The sequence below is a fragment of the Ornithorhynchus anatinus genome, chromosome 7, assembly GCF_004115215.2.
Source record: "Ornithorhynchus anatinus isolate Pmale09 chromosome 7, mOrnAna1.pri.v4, whole genome shotgun sequence".
NCBI classification, from domain to species: domain Eukaryota; kingdom Metazoa; phylum Chordata; class Mammalia; order Monotremata; family Ornithorhynchidae; genus Ornithorhynchus; species Ornithorhynchus anatinus.
This window is the reverse complement of record NC_041734.1, coordinates 59,139,638-59,145,368: the sequence shown is the minus strand read 5'-3', so window position 1 is coordinate 59,145,368 and position 5,731 is coordinate 59,139,638. Positions and strand designations below refer to the sequence as shown.

Genomic DNA, 5,731 nt, shown 5'->3' with positions numbered 1-5,731 from the left:
CCAGAAGGTGGCAGCCGTGCTCGCCCTTTCTGAATTAACACGGAATTATTTATTATCATTATTTATTTCTTTATAAATGATATGGTATTTGTTATGCACTTACTTTGGGCCAATCACTGTACCAAGCGCTCGGGTAGATACAAGCAAATCGGTTTGGACACAGTCCCTGTCCCACTTGGGGCTCACAGTCTCAATCCCTATTTTATAGGTGAGGCAGGTAACTGAGGCCCAGAGAATTTAAGTGATTTGCCCGAGGTCACACAGCAGACAAGTGGCAGAGCCGAGATTAGAACCCATGATCTTCTGACTTCTAGGCCCGAGGTCTATCCACTGTGCCATACTGCTTCTCTAGGGTTTCGTCAGGGTGGGTATGTGGGGGGAGGTACGTGTCCGATTCGAAGACAAAGCTGCCAACCATGAGGTTGCATCTGTCAGGGTGAGGGCCTGGCAGGGACACACTGCACACTTTGTCTCCCTGTGGAAGCCCAGGAGGCTGTCTTTACCACCCCCTTTGGAGGATCAGTGCTTAGACACCTCCCTCTAAGACAGAAAGGAGAGAAGGGTATGTATTGTTTTATGGTATTTGTTAAGCATGTACTATGAGCCAGGCAATGTACTAAGCATTGGGGTAGATACAAGGTAATTAGGTCGGACACAGTCCTTGTCCCATATTGATCTTGGTCTTTAACCCCATTTTACAGATGTGGTATCTGAGGCACAGAGAAATTAAGTAATTTGCCTAAGGTCGCACAGCAGACAAGTGGCCAGACTTGTTAGAACGCAAGTCCTCTGGCTACCAGGTCTGTGCTCTTTCCATTAGGCCACGCTGCTTCTCATGATTCATGGCTGGCAGGATCTCATCATCACTAGTTATGGTACCATCTCTAACCCTGTCAACTCTGAAGTTCCATTCCCTGACCCCAACATGTCCTCTTGCTCACATCTCCACTCCCTACAGAATTTTCCTCTCTTCTCAGAGAGACCTGTACTTTCTAGAGCTTCTTGGCTCATAATAACAATAATAAGAATCATAACTATTGTAGTATTTGTTAAATGCTTACTGGGTGCTAAGTGCTCTACAAAGCACTGGAGTTGAACAAGCTAATCAGGTTGGACATAGTCGATTAGACTGTAAACCCACCAATGAGCAGGGACTGTCTCTATCTGTTGCCGATTTGTACATTCCAAGCGCTTAGTACAGTGCTCTGCACATAGTAAGCGCTCAATAAATACTATTGAATGAATAGTCCCTGTCCAACAAGGGGCTTACTTTATAAGTAGTAGAGAAGGAAATGGGTAGAGAATCTCTATTTTACAGATGAGGAAACTGAGGCCCAAAGAAGTTATTGTCTCATCTAAGGTCACACAGCAGGCAAAGTGGTGGAACCAGAATCAGTCAACCAATCAATAAATCATATTTATTGAGCACTTACTGTGTGCAGAATACTGTACTAAGTGCTTGGGAGAGTACAGCATAACAGAGTTGGTAGAGACGTTCCCTGCCCACAAAGAGCTTACGGTCTAGAAGCGGATAAAGACAAGAATATAAAGAAATAAATTATGGATATGTACATAAGTGCTGTGGGGCTGAGGGAAGGGTGAATAAAGGGCTCAAATTCAAGTGTAAGGACACAAAAGGGAGTAGGAGAAGAAGAAACGAGGGCTTAGTCAGGGAAGGCCTCTTGGAGGAGATGTGCTTTTAATAAGGTTCTGAAGGTGGTGAGTGATCGCCTGGCACATATGAAGAGGGAAGATGTTCCAGGCTAAAGGCAGGAAGTGGGTGAGAGGTCGGTCAGAAGACAGTTAGGACTGAGGTACAGTGGGTAGGATGGCATTAGAGGAGCAAAGTGTGCCAGCTGGGTTGTAGTAGGACGGCAGCGAGGTGAGGTAGTGGAGAGTCATGGCGATTGAGTGCTTTAAACTTGATAGTAAGGAGCTTCTGTTTGATACAGAAGCAGATGAGCAACCACTTGAAGAGTTGGGAAGCAGCGTGGCTTAGTGAAAAGATCACGGGCTTGGGAGTCAGAGGTCATGGGTAGGTATTTGTATCTAATACCAGCTCCGCCACTTGTCTCTTGTGTGACCTTGGGCAAGCCGCTTAACTTCTCTGTGCCTCAGGGATTAAAACTGTGAGCCCCACATGGGACAACCTGATTACCTTATATCCATCCCAGAGCTTAGAACAGAGCTTGGCACATAGCAAGTGCTTAACAAGTACCATCATTATTATTATTATTGGGAAACACGGACTGAAGGTTTGGGAGATAAATGACCCGAGCGGCAGAGTGAAGAATGGACTGGAGTGGGGAGAGGCAGAAGATTAGGAGGTCTGCAAGGAGGCTGATACAGCAGTCGAGGCAGGATAGGTTAAGTGCTTGAATTAACATGGTAGCAGATTGGATGGAGAGGGAAGGGCAGATTTTTAGCGATGTTGTGAAGGTTGAACAGACAGGACTTGGTGACAGATTGAATATGTGGGTTGAATGAGAGAGAGAGGAGTCGAGGATAGCACCGAAGTTATGGGCTTGTGAGACAGAGAGGATGTGGTGCTGTCTACAGTGTTGGAAAAGTCAGGGCGAGGACAGGTCCCCAAGCACGTGCTTTAGGTCTCAAGCCTTGGGTGTCCCACAAAGACTCCGAAACTATTGGGCTGGCAGCAAACTAGAAAGTGACTCCCTTTCTCAATGTGAAGTTTTCCCTTTTTTAATTTAAATAATATTTGTTATCCCCTCTCAGGGTCACACCTGGAGAGTTTCCAGTACTCTACCAATCTTAACTAAAGGAGGGAGAATCAAGCAGAGTCCTACCCATTCCATTCCTAGCTTGGGCAGTGGTTAGCGAGTGGAAGACTATCTGCTACAAGTCAAAACTCACCTGTACAGGACAGCAGTGGCACGGGGGAGAATCGAGGGCAGAGACTCAAGTTTACTGTGCAGAAGGAGGTGATGGAAAACCACTTCTGTATTTTTACCAAGACAACTGTATGGATACATTACCAGAAAGACTGCAGGTGGAGAGTGGGGCATTCTGGGAGAGATGTGTCCATGGCGTCACTATGGGTTGGAGACAACTCGAAGGCATAAGACAAGTATTTGTTAAGCTCATTGTGGGCGAGGACTAGTGTCTAATTATTGTTATATTGTACTTTCCCAAGTGCTTAGTACTGTGCTTTGCACAAGTAAGTGCTCAATAATTACAAGTGAAATGGATTGAATTAAATACCTACTGTGTGCCAATCAATCATATTTATTGAATGCTTACTGTATGCAGAGCGCTTTATTAAGCAGTTTGGGAGAGTATAACAATATTACAGGCATATTTCCTGCCCACCACAAGCTTACAGTCCAGAGGGGGAGGCAGACATTAATATAGATAAGTAAATTACAGACACGTATATAAGCGCTGTGGAACTGAGGAGGAGGTGAATAATAATAATAATAATAATAATAATAATAATAATGTTGGTATTTGTTCAGCACTTACTATGTGCAGAGCACTGTTCTAAGCGCTGGGGTAGACACAGGGGAATCAGGTTGTCCCACGTGGGGCTCACAGTCTTAATCCCCATTTTACAGACGAGGTAACTGAGGCACAGAGAAGTTAAGTGACTTGCCCACAGTCACACAGCTGACAAGTGAGAAGTTAAGTGACTTGCCCACAGTCACACAGCTGACAAGTGGCAGAGCTGGGAGCAAGTCAGGGTGATGCAAGAGGGAGTGAGAGAAAAGGAAATGAGGGCTCAGTCATGGAAGGCCTCTTTGAGAAGATGTCCCTTCAATAAGGCTTTGCAGTAGGGGAGAGTAATTTTCTGCCGGATATGAAAAGGGAGGGCATATCAGGCCAGAGGCAGGACTTGAGGAGAAGGTCAGTAGAGAGATAGATGAGGTCAAGGTACAGTGAGTAGGTGGCATTAGAGGAGTGAAGTACACAGGCTGGATGGTAGTAGGAGAGTAGTAAGGTGAGGTAAGAGGGGGTAATGCCAAGCACTGAACTAAGCACTGGGGTAGATGCAAGATAATCAGTTTAGACATAGTCCTTGTCCCCCATGGGGTTCACAGTCTTAATCTCTATTTTACAGATGTGGTAACTGAAGCTCTGAGAAGGTATAGGTGATTTGTCCAAGGTCACACAGCAGAAAAGCGGTGGATCTGGGATTAGAACCCAGGTTCTCTGACTCCCAGGCCCATGCACTTTCCACTAGACCGTGCTGCTTCTTTTGCAGGAAGGAACTGGGTGGTGTTTTCTTCTGCATTAGCCGAATGTCTTAGAACAGCAAATATTTGGATTTTCTACATCGTGTATGAAATGGAACCTGGATGAGTTGAGGCAGTTTCTTAATAGCAGGAAATGAAGCAAAGATTTTAGACACCATCTGACTCCACAAGAAAGTCATTTCCTTATTTTCTGAATTTTCCTTGCCAAGAGTATGTGTGGTGGGGGAGAAGGTGGGGGGGGGGTGTCCTAACCCAAAAGGTTGTGATTGACACATCTCTCCTGCTTTAAGAGATAATTGTTTCTGCCTCTAAGGCTAGGAACAGAGGATGATAAATGGGTTCATCCAGTTAGAGAGTGGCCTGGGCAGTCAGTCTTCAGTTTGCCATGGGTGCTTCCTGGGTGCAGAGTCCTATACTGGGGGGCCGTAAGGGGTGCAAAGGAAGACTCTCTGCCCTCAGGGAGCTGACAATCCAATGAGGAGGCAGGATAGGCCTAGAGACACAAAAGGTAAGCATGAATAATGGGAACGTGCAGAGCCAGATGAAATGAATCCAGGAAAACTTCCTGAAAAACAGTCTTTTGAAGAGTTTGGAAGAGGGGAGAGTGGCCAGTCCTGGTTGAGAAAACGGAGGCAGGAGTGATCTGGGTAAGAGGGGGGACATGAGTGAGGCAGCTCCTCCCACAATCCCCCTGAGTCAACCTCCATCCCTCTCTTCAACCCTATCCCCTCTCTTCCACTCTGCCTACCTTCCATCCTATCCCCATTGGCTGGATCCCTCTTCTCTCCCTTCCTTTTCCCTCCTCTCCTTCCCCCTCTAGCAAGGAAGAATTGCCAAGGTTAATGAGCAGTGGGAAGATGGAATAATAATGAGTGGTATTTGTTAAGCGCTTACTATGTGCTGAGCACTATACTCAGTGCTGGGGTTGATATAGGATATGGTCCCTGTCCCTTAAGGGGCTCACACTCTAAGGGGGAGAGAGAACAGGCATTTTATCTCCATTTTATAGATGAGAAAAGTGGGGAACAGAAAAGTAAAACAATGTGTCCAAGGTCTCACAGAAGATGAGTGGAGGAGCTGGGATGTGAAGCCAGGTCTCCTGGCTCCTAGTCCCTTCCTGCTAGGCCATGCTTCTCCTCAAATAAGACTTTAGACTTTTCCCCAGAGAACTTTTTAGATAGAGGGGGGATTTATATCAGCCTAAGGTTACAACTGAGATCAATCAATCAGTCAGTAGAATTGATGCACTGGGCACTCTGGGCAGAGCTCTGTACAATATGGCCTTTTGGATAAATCACTTGGCTGGAAACCAAGAGAAGAGTGCAACAGAGAAGTAAGGTTTGACTCTCTTGTCCACTCCTACATCCCCTCAGGACTACATCCAGAGCAGGTCAGTCCTCTTCCAAATGCTCATGGAAGATGGGAACACAACCTGACCTCGGGTTAGAAACTCATCCCATAAATTTGGTTTGCATACAGCCTCGCCTGCCTTGCCTGTCTCACCTCCCTCTTCCTTC

At 46.1% G+C, this 5,731-nt stretch overlaps 1 non-coding gene across 1 annotated transcript; it reads left to right on the top strand.

Annotated features, from left to right (window-relative positions):
• Nucleotides 1-2,726: 2,726 nt before the first annotated feature.
• LOC114813441 lies at nt 2,727-2,864 on the top strand. The gene has a single exon (XR_003761161.1). It is a non-coding gene; the product is annotated as a small nucleolar RNA SNORA7 (small nucleolar RNA).
• The last annotated feature ends 2,867 nt before the right edge of the window (nt 2,865-5,731 follow it).